The sequence below is a fragment of the Anomaloglossus baeobatrachus genome, chromosome 9 (assembly GCF_048569485.1).
Source record: "Anomaloglossus baeobatrachus isolate aAnoBae1 chromosome 9, aAnoBae1.hap1, whole genome shotgun sequence".
Lineage (NCBI taxonomy): Eukaryota > Metazoa > Chordata > Amphibia > Anura > Aromobatidae > Anomaloglossus > Anomaloglossus baeobatrachus.
The window spans coordinates 165,462,713-165,487,372 of NC_134361.1; the positions used below are offsets into that span (position 1 = coordinate 165,462,713).

At 46.9% G+C, this 24,660-nt stretch overlaps 17 non-coding genes and 2 pseudogenes across 17 annotated transcripts; all 19 read right to left on the minus strand.

Annotated features, from left to right (window-relative positions):
- Positions 1-1,013: 1,013 nt before the first annotated feature.
- Positions 1,014-1,204, minus strand: LOC142252257 (U2 spliceosomal RNA). Its single transcript, XR_012725643.1, has one exon. It is a non-coding gene; the product is annotated as a U2 spliceosomal RNA (small nuclear RNA).
- A 1,117-nt stretch (positions 1,205-2,321) lies between these two features.
- Positions 2,322-2,512, minus strand: LOC142252258 (U2 spliceosomal RNA). Its single transcript, XR_012725644.1, has one exon. It is a non-coding gene; the product is annotated as a U2 spliceosomal RNA (small nuclear RNA).
- Positions 2,513-3,629: 1,117 nt separating this feature from the next.
- On the minus strand, positions 3,630-3,826 carry LOC142253373 (U2 spliceosomal RNA). The gene has a single exon (XR_012726668.1). It is a non-coding gene; the product is annotated as a U2 spliceosomal RNA (small nuclear RNA).
- Positions 3,827-4,565: 739 nt separating this feature from the next.
- On the minus strand, positions 4,566-4,707 carry LOC142253745 (U2 spliceosomal RNA; annotated as a pseudogene).
- Positions 4,708-5,824: 1,117 nt separating this feature from the next.
- On the minus strand, positions 5,825-6,015 carry LOC142252260 (U2 spliceosomal RNA). Its single transcript, XR_012725646.1, has one exon. It is a non-coding gene; the product is annotated as a U2 spliceosomal RNA (small nuclear RNA).
- Positions 6,016-7,132: 1,117 nt separating this feature from the next.
- On the minus strand, positions 7,133-7,323 carry LOC142252261 (U2 spliceosomal RNA). The gene has a single exon (XR_012725647.1). It is a non-coding gene; the product is annotated as a U2 spliceosomal RNA (small nuclear RNA).
- A 1,117-nt stretch (positions 7,324-8,440) lies between these two features.
- Positions 8,441-8,631, minus strand: LOC142252262 (U2 spliceosomal RNA). Its single transcript, XR_012725648.1, has one exon. It is a non-coding gene; the product is annotated as a U2 spliceosomal RNA (small nuclear RNA).
- A 1,117-nt stretch (positions 8,632-9,748) lies between these two features.
- Positions 9,749-9,939, minus strand: LOC142252263 (U2 spliceosomal RNA). The gene has a single exon (XR_012725649.1). It is a non-coding gene; the product is annotated as a U2 spliceosomal RNA (small nuclear RNA).
- Positions 9,940-11,056: 1,117 nt separating this feature from the next.
- On the minus strand, positions 11,057-11,247 carry LOC142252264 (U2 spliceosomal RNA). The gene has a single exon (XR_012725650.1). It is a non-coding gene; the product is annotated as a U2 spliceosomal RNA (small nuclear RNA).
- Positions 11,248-12,364: 1,117 nt separating this feature from the next.
- Positions 12,365-12,555, minus strand: LOC142252265 (U2 spliceosomal RNA). The gene has a single exon (XR_012725651.1). It is a non-coding gene; the product is annotated as a U2 spliceosomal RNA (small nuclear RNA).
- A 1,117-nt stretch (positions 12,556-13,672) lies between these two features.
- LOC142252266 (U2 spliceosomal RNA) lies at positions 13,673-13,863 on the minus strand. The gene has a single exon (XR_012725652.1). It is a non-coding gene; the product is annotated as a U2 spliceosomal RNA (small nuclear RNA).
- A 1,117-nt stretch (positions 13,864-14,980) lies between these two features.
- LOC142252267 (U2 spliceosomal RNA) lies at positions 14,981-15,171 on the minus strand. The gene has a single exon (XR_012725653.1). It is a non-coding gene; the product is annotated as a U2 spliceosomal RNA (small nuclear RNA).
- A 1,117-nt stretch (positions 15,172-16,288) lies between these two features.
- LOC142253541 (U2 spliceosomal RNA) lies at positions 16,289-16,491 on the minus strand (annotated as a pseudogene).
- Positions 16,492-17,799: 1,308 nt separating this feature from the next.
- Positions 17,800-17,990, minus strand: LOC142252268 (U2 spliceosomal RNA). The gene has a single exon (XR_012725654.1). It is a non-coding gene; the product is annotated as a U2 spliceosomal RNA (small nuclear RNA).
- Positions 17,991-19,107: 1,117 nt separating this feature from the next.
- Positions 19,108-19,298, minus strand: LOC142252269 (U2 spliceosomal RNA). The gene has a single exon (XR_012725655.1). It is a non-coding gene; the product is annotated as a U2 spliceosomal RNA (small nuclear RNA).
- A 1,117-nt stretch (positions 19,299-20,415) lies between these two features.
- On the minus strand, positions 20,416-20,606 carry LOC142252271 (U2 spliceosomal RNA). The gene has a single exon (XR_012725657.1). It is a non-coding gene; the product is annotated as a U2 spliceosomal RNA (small nuclear RNA).
- A 1,117-nt stretch (positions 20,607-21,723) lies between these two features.
- Positions 21,724-21,914, minus strand: LOC142252272 (U2 spliceosomal RNA). Its single transcript, XR_012725658.1, has one exon. It is a non-coding gene; the product is annotated as a U2 spliceosomal RNA (small nuclear RNA).
- Positions 21,915-23,031: 1,117 nt separating this feature from the next.
- LOC142252273 (U2 spliceosomal RNA) lies at positions 23,032-23,222 on the minus strand. Its single transcript, XR_012725659.1, has one exon. It is a non-coding gene; the product is annotated as a U2 spliceosomal RNA (small nuclear RNA).
- Positions 23,223-24,339: 1,117 nt separating this feature from the next.
- Positions 24,340-24,530, minus strand: LOC142252274 (U2 spliceosomal RNA). Its single transcript, XR_012725660.1, has one exon. It is a non-coding gene; the product is annotated as a U2 spliceosomal RNA (small nuclear RNA).
- Positions 24,531-24,660: the final 130 nt, after the last annotated feature.

The window sequence follows — 24,660 nt, forward strand, 5'->3', positions numbered from 1 at the left end:
TGTCACCCAAGCCAACCCTTGAAAAGGCTGCTTTGCAGAGCAAAAACAAGAAGAATGGTGCGTTTTGCAGCCGCCGCCCACTGCAATGAATCTGAATAACTCCTCCTTTAGGGCGCAAGCAACTCCCCTCCCCCTTGCAGTCTTTCCAATTCACGATACAAAAAGACGGACAGGACAGGTTGCCTGACTTTCCGTCACTGCCACCCTTTGCCATCCTTACCCGTAGAAAGCCCTTTCATCATCCCCAAACCCTAATCTTTTCCCTTTCCTTCCCAGCCCCCAAACCCTGCCCTCTGTACCTTTCTCACCACCCGCTTCCCTTCTCCTGTCATCCCCCTACCACCCGGGAAAAAAAGAGATTGCCCCCTCCTTCCACTAGCCCACCCTCCCACCCAAAGAACAACTTCTTCTGCGCAGCTTGTTTTCTAGGCAGCAGCGCTATTGTGATGTCATCGGGGGGCATTGTGACAAGCCGCCAGTGTTCCGTCTCTTCATGTTGTGCACTGTTCAAACCGAAAATACATCAACAGGCAGGCTACAGAAAAGCTTACTAACAAAGGTTAGAGAGGGGCTTTCTCAGAGGGCTTTTTACAGTTTGTCTATTCCCAATTAGCCGGTTTAGTATACTTAATGAAAGTACTAATTCTTTCATAGGCCGCCCATTCTTAGTATTTGACGTTCAGGTAACAACAGGTAACTTTATTTGGAGTGGAAGCAGAGAGATAACACCAGATGCCAATTGTAGATCCTCTCACACCTGTGGTCACTGCAGCATCTGACTCCACTTTGTCCAAAAGGGATCTATTCCATTCAATTACACATGATCTAGATTAGACTGACAACAAGATACTGCACGGGACATAGCAGAGTTGGTGAAGTTGAGTGGTGATGAGTTTGCTATTTGGATGAATAAAGCAAGTAAAAAGTGTGTTAGATAAAAATTCATTTCAATTCGCTAATCGGGCTAATATGAATCAGGTGAATCGAGTTCTGCTTTTGGAAACTGGGTTAAGAAGGGGTGCACCGTTCCTGGAGGTACTGCAATACCAGGTCAATGCGTGGAGTGGACAGAGCAAGCTCTTTTTCCATCTCCCTGTTCTAAAAATCCATTTAATATATGGTCCCCAGATAGGGGACGTATCAGATATTAAACTGATAAGAACAGATACTACACTTGATCTTAGCCAAAAGGCCGAGAAGCGATAACCAGAATTGGTTTGGGCCTCGAGTGGCACCCTGGCCTATGCCGGACACATCTTAGGGAGAGAGAGCGAGAGGGAGACAAACCCACGCCTACACAAGACATTTTGTCACCCAAGCCAACCCTTGAAAAGGCTGCTTTGCAGAGCAAAAACAAGAAGAATGGTGCGTTTTGCAGCCGCCGCCCACTGCAATGAATCTGAATAACTCCTCCTTTAGGGCGCAAGCAACTCCCCTCCCCCTTGCAGTCTTTCCAATTCACGATACAAAAAGACGGACAGGACAGGTTGCCTGACTTTCCGTCACTGCCACCCTTTGCCATCCTTACCCGTAGAAAGCCCTTTCATCATCCCCAAACCCTAATCTTTTCCCTTTCCTTCCCAGCCCCCAAACCCTGCCCTCTGTACCTTTCTCACCACCCGCTTCCCTTCTCCTGTCATCCCCCTACCACCCGGGAAAAAAAGAGATTGCCCCCTCCTTCCACTAGCCCACCCTCCCACCCAAAGAACAACTTCTTCTGCGCAGCTTGTTTTCTAGGCAGCAGCGCTATTGTGATGTCATCGGGGGGCATTGTGACAAGCCGCCAGTGTTCCGTCTCTTCATGTTGTGCACTGTTCAAACCGAAAATACATCAACAGGCAGGCTACAGAAAAGCTTACTAACAAAGGTTAGAGAGGGGCTTTCTCAGAGGGCTTTTTACAGTTTGTCTATTCCCAATTAGCCGGTTTAGTATACTTAATGAAAGTACTAATTCTTTCATAGGCCGCCCATTCTTAGTATTTGACGTTCAGGTAACAACAGGTAACTTTATTTGGAGTGGAAGCAGAGAGATAACACCAGATGCCAATTGTAGATCCTCTCACACCTGTGGTCACTGCAGCATCTGACTCCACTTTGTCCAAAAGGGATCTATTCCATTCAATTACACATGATCTAGATTAGACTGACAACAAGATACTGCACGGGACATAGCAGAGTTGGTGAAGTTGAGTGGTGATGAGTTTGCTATTTGGATGAATAAAGCAAGTAAAAAGTGTGTTAGATAAAAATTCATTTCAATTCGCTAATCGGGCTAATATGAATCAGGTGAATCGAGTTCTGCTTTTGGAAACTGGGTTAAGAAGGGGTGCACCGTTCCTGGAGGTACTGCAATACCAGGTCAATGCGTGGAGTGGACAGAGCAAGCTCTTTTTCCATCTCCCTGTTCTAAAAATCCATTTAATATATGGTCCCCAGATAGGGGACGTATCAGATATTAAACTGATAAGAACAGATACTACACTTGATCTTAGCCAAAAGGCCGAGAAGCGATAACCAGAATTGGTTTGGGCCTCGAGTGGCACCCTGGCCTATGCCGGACACATCTTAGGGAGAGAGAGCGAGAGGGAGACAAACCCACGCCTACACAAGACATTTTGTCACCCAAGCCAACCCTTGAAAAGGCTGCTTTGCAGAGCAAAAACAAGAAGAATGGTGCGTTTTGCAGCCGCCGCCCACTGCAATGAATCTGAATAACTCCTCCTTTAGGGCGCAAGCAACTCCCCTCCCCCTTGCAGTCTTTCCAATTCACGATACAAAAAGACGGACAGGACAGGTTGCCTGACTTTCCGTCACTGCCACCCTTTGCCATCCTTACCCGTAGAAAGCCCTTTCATCATCCCCAAACCCTAATCTTTTCCCTTTCCTTCCCAGCCCCCAAACCCTGCCCTCTGTACCTTTCTCACCACCCGCTTCCCTTCTCCTGTCATCCCCCTACCACCCGGGAAAAAAAGAGATTGCCCCCTCCTTCCACTAGCCCACCCTCCCACCCAAAGAACAACTTCTTCTGCGCAGCTTGTTTTCTAGGCAGCAGCGCTATTGTGATGTCATCGGGGGGCATTGTGACAAGCCGCCAGTGTTCCGTCTCTTCATGTTGTGCACTGTTCAAACCGAAAATACATCAACAGGCAGGCTACAGAAAAGCTTACTAACAAAGGTTAGAGAGGGGCTTTCTCAGAGGGCTTTTTACAGTTTGTCTATTCCCAATTAGCCGGTTTAGTATACTTAATGAAAGTACTAATTCTTTCATAGGCCGCCCATTCTTAGTATTTGACGTTCAGGTAACAACAGGTAACTTTATTTGGAGTGGAAGCAGAGAGATAACACCAGATGCCAATTGTAGATCCTCTCACACCTGTGGTCACTGCAGCATCTGACTCCACTTTGTCCAAAAGGGATCTATTCCATTCAATTACACATGATCTAGATTAGACTGACAACAAGATACTGCACGGGACATAGCAGAGTTGGTGAAGTTGAGTGGTGATGAGTTTGCTATTTGGATGAATAAAGCAAGTAAAAAGTGTGTTAGATAAAAATTCATTTCAATTCGCTAATCGGGCTAATATGAATCAGGTGAATCGAGTTCTGCTTTTGGAAACTGGGTTAAGAAGGGGTGCACCGTTCCTGGAGGTACTGCAATACCAGGTCAATGCGTGGAGTGGACAGAGCAAGCTCTTTTTCCATCTCCCTGTTCTAAAAATCCATTTAATATATGGTCCCCAGATAGGGGGACGTATCAGATATTAAACTGATAAGAACAGATTTTGATTTAATGAAGCTTTCCAAAGCACCGCAAAAAATGCATGACCAAAGTCACACCAAAAACAGTGCAAAGGCTAGGATTCGTGTGGACCCCTCCGTGAGGAGAGGGTCCCCAAAAATCAACCCCGTCCCTCCGAGCCAGAAGGCCACAGCAAGGGTCAGGGATCTTCGGTGCTCCCCCAAGCCGAAGCCTGGTTGAGCCTTGTCGTTGCTCCCAGCGTCCACCCAGGCATCTTACCCAAGTGGAGTAGAGAGCTACTAGTTGTTGGTTTCGCAGCCGAAACTGCCCGGACCGTCAACCGGTGTTGGTTTCTCAGCCCAAGGCTAACCGGACCTCCAACCGGGTGTTGGTTTCTCAGCCGAAGCTGACCCGGACCTCCAACCGGGTGTTGGTTTCTCAGCCGAAGCTGACCCGGACCTCCAACCGGGTGTTGGTTTCTCAGCCGAAGCTGACCCGGACCTCCAACCGGGTGTTGGTTTCTCAGCCAAAGCTGACCCAGACCTCCAACCGGGTGTTGGTTTCTCAGCCCAAAGCTGAACGGACCTCCGACCATGATTATAAAAATTTCCCTTCCTAGCCAGAAGGCCGGGATAGAGCAATATGCTCAGAAAGTATGAAAAGGCAAGGTACGGTGTGCTACAGAGCCTAAGGCTCGCCGGGGTCCCAAGCCAGCAAGCTCAGACTCACTCCAGGGTCGTCAATCCTGGGGCACATTGCACCATAGCCCCCACACTTACTCAGTCTAATAGCCTCGATCCTGGTAGGGCCATGGTTTCCTCTAGATGGATATACTATCCTCCCAAAGTACTAACAAGCGCAACCTTCCAGTGTGCATTGCATCATTGTACTAAGGTGGCCGGAGCCTTAAACCACCTTTTCGAACGATACTACACTTGATCTTAGCCAAAAGGCCGAGAAGCGATAACCAGAATTGGTTTGGGCCTCGAGTGGCACCCTGGCCTATGCCGGACACATCTTAGGGAGAGAGAGCGAGAGGGAGACAAACCCACGCCTACACAAGACATTTTGTCACCCAAGCCAACCCTTGAAAAGGCTGCTTTGCAGAGCAAAAACAAGAAGAATGGTGCGTTTTGCAGCCGCCGCCCACTGCAATGAATCTGAATAACTCCTCCTTTAGGGCGCAAGCAACTCCCCTCCCCCTTGCAGTCTTTCCAATTCACGATACAAAAAGACGGAAAGGACAGGTTGCCTGACTTTCCGTCACTGCCACCCTTTGCCATCCTTACCCGTAGAAAGCCCTTTCATCATCCCCAAACCCTAATCTTTTCCCTTTCCTTCCCAGCCCCCAAACCCTGCCCTCTGTACCTTTCTCACCACCCGCTTCCCTTCTCCTGTCATCCCCCTACCACCCGGGAAAAAAAGAGATTGCCCCCTCCTTCCACTAGCCCACCCTCCCACCCAAAGAACAACTTCTTCTGCGCAGCTTGTTTTCTAGGCAGCAGCGCTATTGTGATGTCATCGGGGGGCATTGTGACAAGCCGCCAGTGTTCCGTCTCTTCATGTTGTGCACTGTTCAAACCGAAAATACATCAACAGGCAGGCTACAGAAAAGCTTACTAACAAAGGTTAGAGAGGGGCTTTCTCAGAGGGCTTTTTACAGTTTGTCTATTCCCAATTAGCCGGTTTAGTATACTTAATGAAAGTACTAATTCTTTCATAGGCCGCCCATTCTTAGTATTTGACGTTCAGGTAACAACAGGTAACTTTATTTGGAGTGGAAGCAGAGAGATAACACCAGATGCCAATTGTAGATCCTCTCACACCTGTGGTCACTGCAGCATCTGACTCCACTTTGTCCAAAAGGGATCTATTCCATTCAATTACACATGATCTAGATTAGACTGACAACAAGATACTGCACGGGACATAGCAGAGTTGGTGAAGTTGAGTGGTGATGAGTTTGCTATTTGGATGAATAAAGCAAGTAAAAAGTGTGTTAGATAAAAATTCATTTCAATTCGCTAATCGGGCTAATATGAATCAGGTGAATCGAGTTCTGCTTTTGGAAACTGGGTTAAGAAGGGGTGCACCGTTCCTGGAGGTACTGCAATACCAGGTCAATGCGTGGAGTGGACAGAGCAAGCTCTTTTTCCATCTCCCTGTTCTAAAAATCCATTTAATATATGGTCCCCAGATAGGGGACGTATCAGATATTAAACTGATAAGAACAGATACTACACTTGATCTTAGCCAAAAGGCCGAGAAGCGATAACCAGAATTGGTTTGGGCCTCGAGTGGCACCCTGGCCTATGCCGGACACATCTTAGGGAGAGAGAGCGAGAGGGAGACAAACCCACGCCTACACAAGACATTTTGTCACCCAAGCCAACCCTTGAAAAGGCTGCTTTGCAGAGCAAAAACAAGAAGAATGGTGCGTTTTGCAGCCGCCGCCCACTGCAATGAATCTGAATAACTCCTCCTTTAGGGCGCAAGCAACTCCCCTCCCCCTTGCAGTCTTTCCAATTCACGATACAAAAAGACGGACAGGACAGGTTGCCTGACTTTCCGTCACTGCCACCCTTTGCCATCCTTACCCGTAGAAAGCCCTTTCATCATCCCCAAACCCTAATCTTTTCCCTTTCCTTCCCAGCCCCCAAACCCTGCCCTCTGTACCTTTCTCACCACCCGCTTCCCTTCTCCTGTCATCCCCCTACCACCCGGGAAAAAAAGAGATTGCCCCCTCCTTCCACTAGCCCACCCTCCCACCCAAAGAACAACTTCTTCTGCGCAGCTTGTTTTCTAGGCAGCAGCGCTATTGTGATGTCATCGGGGGGCATTGTGACAAGCCGCCAGTGTTCCGTCTCTTCATGTTGTGCACTGTTCAAACCGAAAATACATCAACAGGCAGGCTACAGAAAAGCTTACTAACAAAGGTTAGAGAGGGGCTTTCTCAGAGGGCTTTTTACAGTTTGTCTATTCCCAATTAGCCGGTTTAGTATACTTAATGAAAGTACTAATTCTTTCATAGGCCGCCCATTCTTAGTATTTGACGTTCAGGTAACAACAGGTAACTTTATTTGGAGTGGAAGCAGAGAGATAACACCAGATGCCAATTGTAGATCCTCTCACACCTGTGGTCACTGCAGCATCTGACTCCACTTTGTCCAAAAGGGATCTATTCCATTCAATTACACATGATCTAGATTAGACTGACAACAAGATACTGCACGGGACATAGCAGAGTTGGTGAAGTTGAGTGGTGATGAGTTTGCTATTTGGATGAATAAAGCAAGTAAAAAGTGTGTTAGATAAAAATTCATTTCAATTCGCTAATCGGGCTAATATGAATCAGGTGAATCGAGTTCTGCTTTTGGAAACTGGGTTAAGAAGGGGTGCACCGTTCCTGGAGGTACTGCAATACCAGGTCAATGCGTGGAGTGGACAGAGCAAGCTCTTTTTCCATCTCCCTGTTCTAAAAATCCATTTAATATATGGTCCCCAGATAGGGGACGTATCAGATATTAAACTGATAAGAACAGATACTACACTTGATCTTAGCCAAAAGGCCGAGAAGCGATAACCAGAATTGGTTTGGGCCTCGAGTGGCACCCTGGCCTATGCCGGACACATCTTAGGGAGAGAGAGCGAGAGGGAGACAAACCCACGCCTACACAAGACATTTTGTCACCCAAGCCAACCCTTGAAAAGGCTGCTTTGCAGAGCAAAAACAAGAAGAATGGTGCGTTTTGCAGCCGCCGCCCACTGCAATGAATCTGAATAACTCCTCCTTTAGGGCGCAAGCAACTCCCCTCCCCCTTGCAGTCTTTCCAATTCACGATACAAAAAGACGGACAGGACAGGTTGCCTGACTTTCCGTCACTGCCACCCTTTGCCATCCTTACCCGTAGAAAGCCCTTTCATCATCCCCAAACCCTAATCTTTTCCCTTTCCTTCCCAGCCCCCAAACCCTGCCCTCTGTACCTTTCTCACCACCCGCTTCCCTTCTCCTGTCATCCCCCTACCACCCGGGAAAAAAAGAGATTGCCCCCTCCTTCCACTAGCCCACCCTCCCACCCAAAGAACAACTTCTTCTGCGCAGCTTGTTTTCTAGGCAGCAGCGCTATTGTGATGTCATCGGGGGGCATTGTGACAAGCCGCCAGTGTTCCGTCTCTTCATGTTGTGCACTGTTCAAACCGAAAATACATCAACAGGCAGGCTACAGAAAAGCTTACTAACAAAGGTTAGAGAGGGGCTTTCTCAGAGGGCTTTTTACAGTTTGTCTATTCCCAATTAGCCGGTTTAGTATACTTAATGAAAGTACTAATTCTTTCATAGGCCGCCCATTCTTAGTATTTGACGTTCAGGTAACAACAGGTAACTTTATTTGGAGTGGAAGCAGAGAGATAACACCAGATGCCAATTGTAGATCCTCTCACACCTGTGGTCACTGCAGCATCTGACTCCACTTTGTCCAAAAGGGATCTATTCCATTCAATTACACATGATCTAGATTAGACTGACAACAAGATACTGCACGGGACATAGCAGAGTTGGTGAAGTTGAGTGGTGATGAGTTTGCTATTTGGATGAATAAAGCAAGTAAAAAGTGTGTTAGATAAAAATTCATTTCAATTCGCTAATCGGGCTAATATGAATCAGGTGAATCGAGTTCTGCTTTTGGAAACTGGGTTAAGAAGGGGTGCACCGTTCCTGGAGGTACTGCAATACCAGGTCAATGCGTGGAGTGGACAGAGCAAGCTCTTTTTCCATCTCCCTGTTCTAAAAATCCATTTAATATATGGTCCCCAGATAGGGGACGTATCAGATATTAAACTGATAAGAACAGATACTACACTTGATCTTAGCCAAAAGGCCGAGAAGCGATAACCAGAATTGGTTTGGGCCTCGAGTGGCACCCTGGCCTATGCCGGACACATCTTAGGGAGAGAGAGCGAGAGGGAGACAAACCCACGCCTACACAAGACATTTTGTCACCCAAGCCAACCCTTGAAAAGGCTGCTTTGCAGAGCAAAAACAAGAAGAATGGTGCGTTTTGCAGCCGCCGCCCACTGCAATGAATCTGAATAACTCCTCCTTTAGGGCGCAAGCAACTCCCCTCCCCCTTGCAGTCTTTCCAATTCACGATACAAAAAGACGGACAGGACAGGTTGCCTGACTTTCCGTCACTGCCACCCTTTGCCATCCTTACCCGTAGAAAGCCCTTTCATCATCCCCAAACCCTAATCTTTTCCCTTTCCTTCCCAGCCCCCAAACCCTGCCCTCTGTACCTTTCTCACCACCCGCTTCCCTTCTCCTGTCATCCCCCTACCACCCGGGAAAAAAAGAGATTGCCCCCTCCTTCCACTAGCCCACCCTCCCACCCAAAGAACAACTTCTTCTGCGCAGCTTGTTTTCTAGGCAGCAGCGCTATTGTGATGTCATCGGGGGGCATTGTGACAAGCCGCCAGTGTTCCGTCTCTTCATGTTGTGCACTGTTCAAACCGAAAATACATCAACAGGCAGGCTACAGAAAAGCTTACTAACAAAGGTTAGAGAGGGGCTTTCTCAGAGGGCTTTTTACAGTTTGTCTATTCCCAATTAGCCGGTTTAGTATACTTAATGAAAGTACTAATTCTTTCATAGGCCGCCCATTCTTAGTATTTGACGTTCAGGTAACAACAGGTAACTTTATTTGGAGTGGAAGCAGAGAGATAACACCAGATGCCAATTGTAGATCCTCTCACACCTGTGGTCACTGCAGCATCTGACTCCACTTTGTCCAAAAGGGATCTATTCCATTCAATTACACATGATCTAGATTAGACTGACAACAAGATACTGCACGGGACATAGCAGAGTTGGTGAAGTTGAGTGGTGATGAGTTTGCTATTTGGATGAATAAAGCAAGTAAAAAGTGTGTTAGATAAAAATTCATTTCAATTCGCTAATCGGGCTAATATGAATCAGGTGAATCGAGTTCTGCTTTTGGAAACTGGGTTAAGAAGGGGTGCACCGTTCCTGGAGGTACTGCAATACCAGGTCAATGCGTGGAGTGGACAGAGCAAGCTCTTTTTCCATCTCCCTGTTCTAAAAATCCATTTAATATATGGTCCCCAGATAGGGGACGTATCAGATATTAAACTGATAAGAACAGATACTACACTTGATCTTAGCCAAAAGGCCGAGAAGCGATAACCAGAATTGGTTTGGGCCTCGAGTGGCACCCTGGCCTATGCCGGACACATCTTAGGGAGAGAGAGCGAGAGGGAGACAAACCCACGCCTACACAAGACATTTTGTCACCCAAGCCAACCCTTGAAAAGGCTGCTTTGCAGAGCAAAAACAAGAAGAATGGTGCGTTTTGCAGCCGCCGCCCACTGCAATGAATCTGAATAACTCCTCCTTTAGGGCGCAAGCAACTCCCCTCCCCCTTGCAGTCTTTCCAATTCACGATACAAAAAGACGGACAGGACAGGTTGCCTGACTTTCCGTCACTGCCACCCTTTGCCATCCTTACCCGTAGAAAGCCCTTTCATCATCCCCAAACCCTAATCTTTTCCCTTTCCTTCCCAGCCCCCAAACCCTGCCCTCTGTACCTTTCTCACCACCCGCTTCCCTTCTCCTGTCATCCCCCTACCACCCGGGAAAAAAAGAGATTGCCCCCTCCTTCCACTAGCCCACCCTCCCACCCAAAGAACAACTTCTTCTGCGCAGCTTGTTTTCTAGGCAGCAGCGCTATTGTGATGTCATCGGGGGGCATTGTGACAAGCCGCCAGTGTTCCGTCTCTTCATGTTGTGCACTGTTCAAACCGAAAATACATCAACAGGCAGGCTACAGAAAAGCTTACTAACAAAGGTTAGAGAGGGGCTTTCTCAGAGGGCTTTTTACAGTTTGTCTATTCCCAATTAGCCGGTTTAGTATACTTAATGAAAGTACTAATTCTTTCATAGGCCGCCCATTCTTAGTATTTGACGTTCAGGTAACAACAGGTAACTTTATTTGGAGTGGAAGCAGAGAGATAACACCAGATGCCAATTGTAGATCCTCTCACACCTGTGGTCACTGCAGCATCTGACTCCACTTTGTCCAAAAGGGATCTATTCCATTCAATTACACATGATCTAGATTAGACTGACAACAAGATACTGCACGGGACATAGCAGAGTTGGTGAAGTTGAGTGGTGATGAGTTTGCTATTTGGATGAATAAAGCAAGTAAAAAGTGTGTTAGATAAAAATTCATTTCAATTCGCTAATCGGGCTAATATGAATCAGGTGAATCGAGTTCTGCTTTTGGAAACTGGGTTAAGAAGGGGTGCACCGTTCCTGGAGGTACTGCAATACCAGGTCAATGCGTGGAGTGGACAGAGCAAGCTCTTTTTCCATCTCCCTGTTCTAAAAATCCATTTAATATATGGTCCCCAGATAGGGGACGTATCAGATATTAAACTGATAAGAACAGATACTACACTTGATCTTAGCCAAAAGGCCGAGAAGCGATAACCAGAATTGGTTTGGGCCTCGAGTGGCACCCTGGCCTATGCCGGACACATCTTAGGGAGAGAGAGCGAGAGGGAGACAAACCCACGCCTACACAAGACATTTTGTCACCCAAGCCAACCCTTGAAAAGGCTGCTTTGCAGAGCAAAAACAAGAAGAATGGTGCGTTTTGCAGCCGCCGCCCACTGCAATGAATCTGAATAACTCCTCCTTTAGGGCGCAAGCAACTCCCCTCCCCCTTGCAGTCTTTCCAATTCACGATACAAAAAGACGGACAGGACAGGTTGCCTGACTTTCCGTCACTGCCACCCTTTGCCATCCTTACCCGTAGAAAGCCCTTTCATCATCCCCAAACCCTAATCTTTTCCCTTTCCTTCCCAGCCCCCAAACCCTGCCCTCTGTACCTTTCTCACCACCCGCTTCCCTTCTCCTGTCATCCCCCTACCACCCGGGAAAAAAAGAGATTGCCCCCTCCTTCCACTAGCCCACCCTCCCACCCAAAGAACAACTTCTTCTGCGCAGCTTGTTTTCTAGGCAGCAGCGCTATTGTGATGTCATCGGGGGGCATTGTGACAAGCCGCCAGTGTTCCGTCTCTTCATGTTGTGCACTGTTCAAACCGAAAATACATCAACAGGCAGGCTACAGAAAAGCTTACTAACAAAGGTTAGAGAGGGGCTTTCTCAGAGGGCTTTTTACAGTTTGTCTATTCCCAATTAGCCGGTTTAGTATACTTAATGAAAGTACTAATTCTTTCATAGGCCGCCCATTCTTAGTATTTGACGTTCAGGTAACAACAGGTAACTTTATTTGGAGTGGAAGCAGAGAGATAACACCAGATGCCAATTGTAGATCCTCTCACACCTGTGGTCACTGCAGCATCTGACTCCACTTTGTCCAAAAGGGATCTATTCCATTCAATTACACATGATCTAGATTAGACTGACAACAAGATACTGCACGGGACATAGCAGAGTTGGTGAAGTTGAGTGGTGATGAGTTTGCTATTTGGATGAATAAAGCAAGTAAAAAGTGTGTTAGATAAAAATTCATTTCAATTCGCTAATCGGGCTAATATGAATCAGGTGAATCGAGTTCTGCTTTTGGAAACTGGGTTAAGAAGGGGTGCACCGTTCCTGGAGGTACTGCAATACCAGGTCAATGCGTGGAGTGGACAGAGCAAGCTCTTTTTCCATCTCCCTGTTCTAAAAATCCATTTAATATATGGTCCCCAGATAGGGGACGTATCAGATATTAAACTGATAAGAACAGATACTACACTTGATCTTAGCCAAAAGGCCGAGAAGCGATAACCAGAATTGGTTTGGGCCTCGAGTGGCACCCTGGCCTATGCCGGACACATCTTAGGGAGAGAGAGCGAGAGGGAGACAAACCCACGCCTACACAAGACATTTTGTCACCCAAGCCAACCCTTGAAAAGGCTGCTTTGCAGAGCAAAAACAAGAAGAATGGTGCGTTTTGCAGCCGCCGCCCACTGCAATGAATCTGAATAACTCCTCCTTTAGGGCGCAAGCAACTCCCCTCCCCCTTGCAGTCTTTCCAATTCACGATACAAAAAGACGGACAGGACAGGTTGCCTGACTTTCCGTCACTGCCACCCTTTGCCATCCTTACCCGTAGAAAGCCCTTTCATCATCCCCAAACCCTAATCTTTTCCCTTTCCTTCCCAGCCCCCAAACCCTGCCCTCTGTACCTTTCTCACCACCCGCTTCCCTTCTCCTGTCATCCCCCTACCACCCGGGAAAAAAAGAGATTGCCCCCTCCTTCCACTAGCCCACCCTCCCACCCAAAGAACAACTTCTTCTGCGCAGCTTGTTTTCTAGGCAGCAGCGCTATTGTGATGTCATCGGGGGGCATTGTGACAAGCCGCCAGTGTTCCGTCTCTTCATGTTGTGCACTGTTCAAACCGAAAATACATCAACAGGCAGGCTACAGAAAAGCTTACTAACAAAGGTTAGAGAGGGGCTTTCTCAGAGGGCTTTTTACAGTTTGTCTATTCCCAATTAGCCGGTTTAGTATACTTAATGAAAGTACTAATTCTTTCATAGGCCGCCCATTCTTAGTATTTGACGTTCAGGTAACAACAGGTAACTTTATTTGGAGTGGAAGCAGAGAGATAACACCAGATGCCAATTGTAGATCCTCTCACACCTGTGGTCACTGCAGCATCTGACTCCACTTTGTCCAAAAGGGATCTATTCCATTCAATTACACATGATCTAGATTAGACTGACAACAAGATACTGCACGGGACATAGCAGAGTTGGTGAAGTTGAGTGGTGATGAGTTTGCTATTTGGATGAATAAAGCAAGTAAAAAGTGTGTTAGATAAAAATTCATTTCAATTCGCTAATCGGGCTAATATGAATCAGGTGAATCGAGTTCTGCTTTTGGAAACTGGGTTAAGAAGGGGTGCACCGTTCCTGGAGGTACTGCAATACCAGGTCAATGCGTGGAGTGGACAGAGCAAGCTCTTTTTCCATCTCCCTGTTCTAAAAATCCATTTAATATATGGTCCCCAGATAGGGGACGTATCAGATATTAAACTGATAAGAACAGATACTACACTTGATCTTAGCCAAAAGGCCGAGAAGCGATAACCAGAATTGGTTTGGGCCTCGAGTGGCACCCTGGCCTATGCCGGACACATCTTAGGGAGAGAGAGCGAGAGGGAGACAAACCCACGCCTACACAAGACATTTTGTCACCCAAGCCAACCCTTGAAAAGGCTGCTTTGCAGAGCAAAAACAAGAAGAATGGTGCGTTTTGCAGCCGCCGCCCACTGCAATGAATCTGAATAACTCCTCCTTTAGGGCGCAAGCAACTCCCCTCCCCCTTGCAGTCTTTCCAATTCACGATACAAAAAGACGGACAGGACAGGTTGCCTGACTTTCCGTCACTGCCACCCTTTGCCATCCTTACCCGTAGAAAGCCCTTTCATCATCCCCAAACCCTAATCTTTTCCCTTTCCTTCCCAGCCCCCAAACCCTGCCCTCTGTACCTTTCTCACCACCCGCTTCCCTTCTCCTGTCATCCCCCTACCACCCGGGAAAAAAAGAGATTGCCCCCTCCTTCCACTAGCCCACCCTCCCACCCAAAGAACAACTTCTTCTGCGCAGCTTGTTTTCTAGGCAGCAGCGCTATTGTGATGTCATCGGGGGGCATTGTGACAAGCCGCCAGTGTTCCGTCTCTTCATGTTGTGCACTGTTCAAACCGAAAATACATCAACAGGCAGGCTACAGAAAAGCTTACTAACAAAGGTTAGAGAGGGGCTTTCTCAGAGGGCTTTTTACAGTTTGTCTATTCCCAATTAGCCGGTTTAGTATACTTAATGAAAGTACTAATTCTTTCATAGGCCGCCCATTCTTAGTATTTGACGTTCAGGTAACAACAGGTAACTTTATTTGGAGTGGAAGCAGAGAGATAACACCAGATGCCAATTGTAGATCCTCTCACACCTGTGGTCACTGCAGCATCTGACTCCACTTTGTCCAAAAGGGATCTATTCCATTCAATTACACATGATCTAGATTAGACTGACAACAAGATACTGCACGGGACATAGCAGAGTTGGTGAAGTTGAGTGGTGATGAGTTTGCTATTTGGATGAATAAAGCAAGTAAAAAGTGTGTTAGATAAAAATTCATTTCAATTCGCTAATCGGGCTAATATGAATCAGGTGAATCGAGTTCTGCTTTTGGAAACTGGGTTAAGAAGGGGTGCACCGTTCCTGGAGGTACTGCAATACCAGGTCAATGCGTGGAGTGGACAGAGCAAGCTCTTTTTCCATCTCCCTGTTCTAAAAATCCATTTAATATATGGTCCCCAGATAGGGGACGTATCAGATATTAAACTGATAAGAACAGATACTACACTTGATCTTAGCCAAAAGGCCGAGAAGCGATAACCAGAATTGGTTTGGGCCTCGAGTGGCACCCTGGCCTATGCCGGACACATCTTAGGGAGAGAGAGCGAGAGGGAGACAAACCCACGCCTACACAAGACATTTTGTCACCCAAGCCAACCCTTGAAAAGGCTGCTTTGCAGAGCAAAAACAAGAAGAATGGTGCGTTTTGCAGCCGCCGCCCACTGCAATGAATCTGAATAACTCCTCCTTTAGGGCGCAAGCAACTCCCCTCCCCCTTGCAGTCTTTCCAATTCACGATACAAAAAGACGGACAGGACAGGTTGCCTGACTTTCCGTCACTGCCACCCTTTGCCATCCTTACCCGTAGAAAGCCCTTTCATCATCCCCAAACCCTAATCTTTTCCCTTTCCTTCCCAGCCCCCAAACCCTGCCCTCTGTACCTTTCTCACCACCCGCTTCCCTTCTCCTGTCATCCCCCTACCACCCGGGAAAAAAAGAGATTGCCCCCTCCTTCCACTAGCCCACCCTCCCACCCAAAGAACAACTTCTTCTGCGCAGCTTGTTTTCTAGGCAGCAGCGCTATTGTGATGTCATCGGGGGGCATTGTGACAAGCCGCCAGTGTTCCGTCTCTTCATGTTGTGCACTGTTCAAACCGAAAATACATCAACAGGCAGGCTACAGAAAAGCTTACTAACAAAGGTTAGAGAGGGGCTTTCTCAGAGGGCTTTTTACAGTTTGTCTATTCCCAATTAGCCGGTTTAGTATACTTAATGAAAGTACTAATTCTTTCATAGGCCGCCCATTCTTAGTATTTGACGTTCAGGTAACAACAGGTAACTTTATTTGGAGTGGAAGCAGAGAGATAACACCAGATGCCAATTGTAGATCCTCTCACACCTGTGGTCACTGCAGCATCTGACTCCACTTTGTCCAAAAGGGATCTATTCCATTCAATTACACATGATCTAGATTAGACTGACAACAAGATACTGCACGGGACATAGCAGAGTTGGTGAAGTTGAGTGGTGATGAGTTTGCTATTTGGATGAATAAAGCAAGTAAAAAGTGTGTTAGATAAAAATTCATTTCAATTCGCTAATCGGGCTAATATGAATCAGGTGAATCGAGTTCTGCTTTTGGAAACTGGGTTAAGAAGGGGTGCACCGTTCCTGGAGGTACTGCAATACCAGGTCAATGCGTGGAGTGGACAGAGCAAGCTCTTTTTCCATCTCCCTGTTCTAAAAATCCATTTAATATATGGTCCCCAGATAGGGGACGTATCAGATATTAAACTGATAAGAACAGATTTTTTTTTTTTTTTTTTTTTTTTTTTTTTTTTTCTTTTTTTTGAAGGATGAGTTTGAAAATAATAAAGTGACCGCCTCTCGTTGCCCAGGTAACTGTCCGTCACAAGAGGGCTATGACATCCTACGATGCACACTCCCCCAAGGCCAGCAGTTGTGCAATACCCTGGCACCTTTCAGCACCAACCAAGGTAGTACCCTCCCAAACTACACTTGATCTTAGCCAAAAGGCCGAGAAGCGATAACCAGAATTGGTTTGGGCCTCGAGTGGCACCCTGGCCTATGCCGGACACATCTTAGGGAGAGAGAGCGAGAGGGAGACAAACCCACGCCTACACAAGACATTTTGTCACCCAAGCCAACCCTTGAAAAGGCTGCTTTGCAGAGCAAAAACAAGAAGAATGGTGCGTTTTGCAGCCGCCGCCCACTGCAATGAATCTGAATAACTCCTCCTTTAGGGCGCAAGCAACTCCCCTCCCCCTTGCAGTCTTTCCAATTCACGATACAAAAAGACGGACAGGACAGGTTGCCTGACTTTCCGTCACTGCCACCCTTTGCCATCCTTACCCGTAGAAAGCCCTTTCATCATCCCCAAACCCTAATCTTTTCCCTTTCCTTCCCAGCCCCCAAACCCTGCCCTCTGTACCTTTCTCACCACCCGCTTCCCTTCTCCTGTCATCCCCCTACCACCCGGGAAAAAAAGAGATTGCCCCCTCCTTCCACTAGCCCACCCTCCCACCCAAAGAACAACTTCTTCTGCGCAGCTTGTTTTCTAGGCAGCAGCGCTATTGTGATGTCATCGGGGGGCATTGTGACAAGCCGCCAGTGTTCCGTCTCTTCATGTTGTGCACTGTTCAAACCGAAAATACATCAACAGGCAGGCTACAGAAAAGCTTACTAACAAAGGTTAGAGAGGGGCTTTCTCAGAGGGCTTTTTACAGTTTGTCTATTCCCAATTAGCCGGTTTAGTATACTTAATGAAAGTACTAATTCTTTCATAGGCCGCCCATTCTTAGTATTTGACGTTCAGGTAACAACAGGTAACTTTATTTGGAGTGGAAGCAGAGAGATAACACCAGATGCCAATTGTAGATCCTCTCACACCTGTGGTCACTGCAGCATCTGACTCCACTTTGTCCAAAAGGGATCTATTCCATTCAATTACACATGATCTAGATTAGACTGACAACAAGATACTGCACGGGACATAGCAGAGTTGGTGAAGTTGAGTGGTGATGAGTTTGCTATTTGGATGAATAAAGCAAGTAAAAAGTGTGTTAGATAAAAATTCATTTCAATTCGCTAATCGGGCTAATATGAATCAGGTGAATCGAGTTCTGCTTTTGGAAACTGGGTTAAGAAGGGGTGCACCGTTCCTGGAGGTACTGCAATACCAGGTCAATGCGTGGAGTGGACAGAGCAAGCTCTTTTTCCATCTCCCTGTTCTAAAAATCCATTTAATATATGGTCCCCAGATAGGGGACGTATCAGATATTAAACTGATAAGAACAGATACTACACTTGATCTTAGCCAAAAGGCCGAGAAGCGATAACCAGAATTGGTTTGGGCCTCGAGTGGCACCCTGGCCTATGCCGGACACATCTTAGGGAGAGAGAGCGAGAGGGAGACAAACCCACGCCTACACAAGACATTTTGTCACCCAAGCCAACCCTTGAAAAGGCTGCTTTGCAGAGCAAAAACAAGAAGAATGGTGCGTTTTGCAGCCGCCGCCCACTGCAATGAATCTGAATAACTCCTCCTTTAGGGCGCAAGCAACTCCCCTCCCCCTTGCAGTCTTTCCAATTCACGATACAAAAAGACGGACAGGACAGGTTGCCTGACTTTCCGTCACTGCCACCCTTTGCCATCCTTACCCGTAGAAAGCCCTTTCATCATCCCCAAACCCTAATCTTTTCCCTTTCCTTCCCAGCCCCCAAACCCTGCCCTCTGTACCTTTCTCACCACCCGCTTCCCTTCTCCTGTCATCCCCCTACCACCCGGGAAAAAAAGAGATTGCCCCCTCCTTCCACTAGCCCACCCTCCCACCCAAAGAACAACTTCTTCTGCGCAGCTTGTTTTCTAGGCAGCAGCGCTATTGTGATGTCATCGGGGGGCATTGTGACAAGCCGCCAGTGTTCCGTCTCTTCATGTTGTGCACTGTTCAAACCGAAAATACATCAACAGGCAGGCTACAGAAAAGCTTACTAACAAAGGTTAGAGAGGGGCTTTCTCAGAGGGCTTTTTACAGTTTGTCTATTCCCAATTAGCCGGTTTAGTATACTTAATGAAAGTACTAATTCTTTCATAGGCCGCCCATTCTTAGTATTTGACGTTCAGGTAACAACAGGTAACTTTATTTGGAGTGGAAGCAGAGAGATAACACCAGATGCCAATTGTAGATCCTCTCACACCTGTGGTCACTGCAGCATCTGACTCCACTTTGTCCAAAAGGGATCTATTCCATTCAATTACACATGATCTAGATTAGACTGACAACAAGATACTGCACGGGACATAGCAGAGTTGGTGAAGTTGAGTGGTGATGAGTTTGCTATTTGGATGAATAAAGCAAGTAAAAAGTGTGTTAGATAAAAATTCATTTCAATTCGCTAATCGGGCTAATATGAATCAGGTGAATCGAGTTCTGCTTTTGGAAACTGGGTTAAGAAGGGGTGCACCGTTCCTGGAGGTACTGCAATACCAGGTCAATGCGTGGAGTGGACAGAGCAAGCTCTTTTTCCATCTCCCTGTTCTAAAAATCCATTTAATATATGGTCCCCAGATAGGGGACGTATCAGATATTAAACTGATAAGAACAGATACTACACTTGATCTTAGCCAAAAGGCCGAGAAGCGATAACCAGAATTGGTTTGGGCCTCGAGTGGCACCCTGGCCTATGCCGGACACATCTTAGGGAGAGAGAGCGAGAGGGAGACAAACCCACGCCTACACAAGACATTTTGTCACCCAAGCCAACCCTTGAAAAGGCTGCTTTGCAGAGCAAAAACAAGAAGAATGGTGCGTTTTGCAGCCGCCGCCCACTGCAATGAATCTGAATAACTCCTCCTTTAGGGCGCAAGCAACTCCCCTCCCCCTTGCAGTCTTTCCAATTCACGATACAAAAAGACGGACAGGACAGGTTGCCTGACTTTCCGTCACTGCCACCCTTTGCCATCCTTACCCGTAGAAAGCCCTTTCATCATCCCCAAACCCTAATCTTTTCCCTTTCCTTCCCAGCCCCCAAACCCTGCCCTCTGTACCTTTCTCACCACCCGCTTCCCTTCTCCTGTCATCCCCCTACCACCCGGGAAAAAAAGAGATTGCCCCCTCCTTCCACTAGCCCACCCTCCCACCCAAAGAACAACTTCTTCTGCGCAGCTTGTTTTCTAGGCAGCAGCGCTATTGTGATGTCATCGGGGGGCATTGTGACAAGCCGCCAGTGTTCCGTCTCTTCATGTTGTGCACTGTTCAAACCGAAAATACATCAACAGGCAGGCTACAGAAAAGCTTACTAACAAAGGTTAGAGAGGGGCTTTCTCAGAGGGCTTTTTACAGTTTGTCTATTCCCAATTAGCCGGTTTAGTATACTTAATGAAAGTACTAATTCTTTCATAGGCCGCCCATTCTTAGTATTTGACGTTCAGGTAACAACAGGTAACTTTATTTGGAGTGGAAGCAGAGAGATAACACCAGATGCCAATTGTAGATCCTCTCACACCTGTGGTCACTGCAGCATCTGACTCCACTTTGTCCAAAAGGGATCTATTCCATTCAATTACACATGATCTAGATTAGACTGACAACAAGATACTGCACGGGACATAGCAGAGTTGGTGAAGTTGAGTGGTGATGAGTTTGCTATTTGGATGAATAAAGCAAGTAAAAAGTGTGTTAGATAAAAATTCATTTCAATTCGCTAATCGGGCTAATATGAATCAGGTGAATCGAGTTCTGCTTTTGGAAACTGGGTTAAGAAGGGGTGCACCGTTCCTGGAGGTACTGCAATACCAGGTCAATGCGTGGAGTGGACAGAGCAAGCTCTTTTTCCATCTCCCTGTTCTAAAAATCCATTTAATATATGGTCCCCAGATAGGGGACGTATCAGATATTAAACTGATAAGAACAGATACTACACTTGATCTTAGCCAAAAGGCCGAGAAGCGATAACCAGAATTGGTTTGGGCCTCGAGTGGCACCCTGGCCTATGCCGGACACATCTTAGGGAGAGAGAGCGAGAGGGAGACAAACCCACGCCTACACAAGACATTTTGTCACCCAAGCCAACCCTTGAAAAGGCTGCTTTGCAGAGCAAAAACAAGAAGAATGGTGCGTTTTGCAGCCGCCGCCCACTGCAATGAATCTGAATAACTCCTCCTTTAGGGCGCAAGCAACTCCCCTCCCCCTTGCAGTCTTTCCAATTCACGATACAAAAAGACGGACAGGACAGGTTGCCTGACTTTCCGTCACTGCCACCCTTTGCCATCCTTACCCGTAGAAAGCCCTTTCATCATCCCCAAACCCTAATCTTTTCCCTTTCCTTCCCAGCCCCCAAACCCTGCCCTCTGTACCTTTCTCACCACCCGCTTCCCTTCTCCTGTCATCCCCCTACCACCCGGGAAAAAAAGAGATTGCCCCCTCCTTCCACTAGCCCACCCTCCCACCCAAAGAACAACTTCTTCTGCGCAGCTTGTTTTCTAGGCAGCAGCGCTATTGTGATGTCATCGGGGGGCATTGTGACAAGCCGCCAGTGTTCCGTCTCTTCATGTTGTGCACTGTTCAAACCGAAAATACATCAACAGGCAGGCTACAGAAAAGCTTACTAACAAAGGTTAGAGAGGGGCTTTCTCAGAGGGCTTTTTACAGTTTGTCTATTCCCAATTAGCCGGTTTAGTATACTTAATGAAAGTACTAATTCTTTCATAGGCCGCCCATTCTTAGTATTTGACGTTCAGGTAACAACAGGTAACTTTATTTGGAGTGGAAGCAGAGAGATAACACCAGATGCCAATTGTAGATCCTCTCACACCTGTGGTCACTGCAGCATCTGACTCCACTTTGTCCAAAAGGGATCTATTCCATTCAATTACACATGATCTAGATTAGACTGACAACAAGATACTGCACGGGACATAGCAGAGTTGGTGAAGTTGAGTGGTGATGAGTTTGCTATTTGGATGAATAAAGCAAGTAAAAAGTGTGTTAGATAAAAATTCATTTCAATTCGCTAATCGGGCTAATATGAATCAGGTGAATCGAGTTCTGCTTTTGGAAACTGGGTTAAGAAGGGGTGCACCGTTCCTGGAGGTACTGCAATACCAGGTCAATGCGTGGAGTGGACAGAGCAAGCTCTTTTTCCATCTCCCTGTTCTAAAAATCCATTTAATATATGGTCCCCAGATAGGGGACGTATCAGATATTAAACTGATAAGAACAGATACTACACTTGATCTTAGCCAAAAGGCCGAGAAGCGATAACCAGAATTGGTTTGGGCCTCGAGTGGCACCCTGGCCTATGCCGGACACATCTTAGGGAGAGAGAGCGAGAGGGAGACAAACCCACGCCTACACAAGACATTTTGTCACCCAAGCCAACCCTTGAAAAGGCTGCTTTGCAGAGCAAAAACAAGAAGAATGGTGCGTTTTGCAGCCGCCGCCCACTGCAATGAATCTGAATAACTCCTCCTTTAGGGCGCAAGCAACTCCCCTCCCCCTTGCAGTCTTTCCAATTCACGATACAAAAAGATGGACAGGACAGGTTGCCTGACTTTCCGTCACTGCCACCCTTTGCCATCCTTACCCGTAGAAAGCCCTTTCATCATCCCCAAACCCTAATCTTTTCCCTTTCCTTCCCAGCCCCCAAACCCTGCCCTCTGTACCTTTCTCACCACCCGCTTCCCTTCTCCTGTCATCCCCCTACCACCCGGGAAAAAAAGAGATTGCCCCCTCCTTCCACTAGCCCACCCTCCCACCCAAAGAACAACTTCTTCTGCGCAGCTTGTTTTCTAGGCAGCAGCGCTATTGTGATGTCATCGGGGGGCATTGTGACAAGCCGCCAGTGTTCCGTCTCTTCATGTTGTGCACTGTTCAAACCGAAAATACATCAACAGGCAGGCTACAGAAAAGCTTACTAACAAAGGTTAGAGAGGGGCTTTCTCAGAGGGCTTTTTACAGTTTGTCTATTCCCAATTAGCCGGTTTAGTATACTTAATGAAAGTACTAATTCTTTCATAGGCCGCCCATTCTTAGTATTTGACGTTCAGGTAACAACAGGTAACTTTATTTGGAGTGGAAGCAGAGAGATAACACCAGATGCCAATTGTAGATCCTCTCACACCTGTGGTCACTGCAGCATCTGACTCCACTTTGTCCAAAAGGGATCTATTCCATTCAATTACACATGATCTAGATTAGACTGACAACAAGATACTGCACGGGACATAGCAGAGTTGGTGAAGTTGAGTGGTGATGAGTTTGCTATTTGGATGAATAAAGCAAGTAAAAAGTGTGTTAGATAAAAATTCATTTCAATTCGCTAATCGGGCTAATATGAATCAGGTGAATCGAGTTCTGCTTTTGGAAACTGGGTTAAGAAGGGGTGCACCGTTCCTGGAGGTACTGCAATACCAGGTCAATGCGTGGAGTGGACAGAGCAAGCTCTTTTTCCATCTCCCTGTTCTAAAAATCCATTTAATATATGGTCCCCAGATAGGGGACGTATCAGATATTAAACTGATAAGAACAGATACTACACTTGATCTTAGCCAAAAGGCCGAGAAGCGATAACCAGAATTGGTTTGGGCCTCGAGTGGCACCCTGGCCTATGCCGGACACATCTTAGGGAGAGAGAGCGAGAGGGAGACAAACCCACGCCTACACAAGACATTTTGTCACCCAAGCCAACCCTTGAAAAGGCTGCTTTGCAGAGCAAAAACAAGAAGAATGGTGTGTTTTGCAGCCGCCGCCCACTGCAATGAATCTGAATAACTCCTCCTTTAGGGCGCAAGCAACTCCCCTCCCCCTTGCAGTCTTTCCAATTCACGATACAAAAAGACGGACAGGACAGGTTGCCTGACTTTCCGTCACAGCCACCCTTTGCCATCCTTACCCGTAGAAAGCCCTTTCATCATCCCCAAACCCTAATCTTTTCCCTTTCCTTCCCAGCCCCCAAACCCTGCCCTCTGTACCTTTCTCACCACCCGCTTCCCTTCTCCTGTCATCCCCCTACCACCCGGGAAAAAAAGAGATTGCCCCCTCCTTCCACTAGCCCACCCTCCCACCCAAAGAACAACTTCTTCTGCGCAGCTTGTTTTCTAGGCAGCAGCGCTATTGTGATGTCATCGGGGGGCATTGTGACAAGCCGCCAGTGTTCCGTCTCTTCATGTTGTGCACTGTTCAAACCGAAAATACATCAACAGGCAGGCTACAGAAAAGCTTACTAACAAAGGTTAGAGAGGGGCTTTCTCAGAGGGCTTTTTACAGTTTGTCTATTCCCAATTAGCCGGTTTAGTATACTTAATGAAAGTACTAATTCTTTCATAGGCCGCCCATTCTTAGTATTTGACGTTCAGGTAACAACAGGTAACTTTATTTGGAGTGGAAGCAGAGAGATAACACCAGATGCCAATTGTAGATCCTCTCACACCTGTGGTCACTGCAGCATCTGACTCCACTTTGTCCAAAAGGGATCTATTCCATTCAATTACACATGATCTAGATTAGACTGACAACAAGATACTGCACGGGACATAGCAGAGTTGGTGAAGTTGAGTGGTGATGAGTTTGCTATTTGGATGAATAAAGCAAGTAAAAAGTGTGTTAGATAAAAATTCATTTCAATTCGCTAATCGGGCTAATATGAATCAGGTGAATCGAGTTCTGCTTTTGGAAACTGGGTTAAGAAGGGGTGCACCGTTCCTGGAGGTACTGCAATACCAGGTCAATGCGTGGAGTGGACAGAGCAAGCTCTTTTTCCATCTCCCTGTTCTAAAAATCCATTTAATATATGGTCCCCAGATAGGGGACGTATCAGATATTAAACTGATAAGAACAGATACTACACTTGATCTTAGCCAAAAGGCCGAGAAGCGATAACCAGAATTGGTTTGGGCCTCGAGTGGCACCCTGGCCTATGCCGGACACATCTTAGGGAGAGAGAGCGAGAGGGAGACAAACCCACGCCTACACAAGACATTTTGTCACCCAAGCCAACCCTTGAAAAG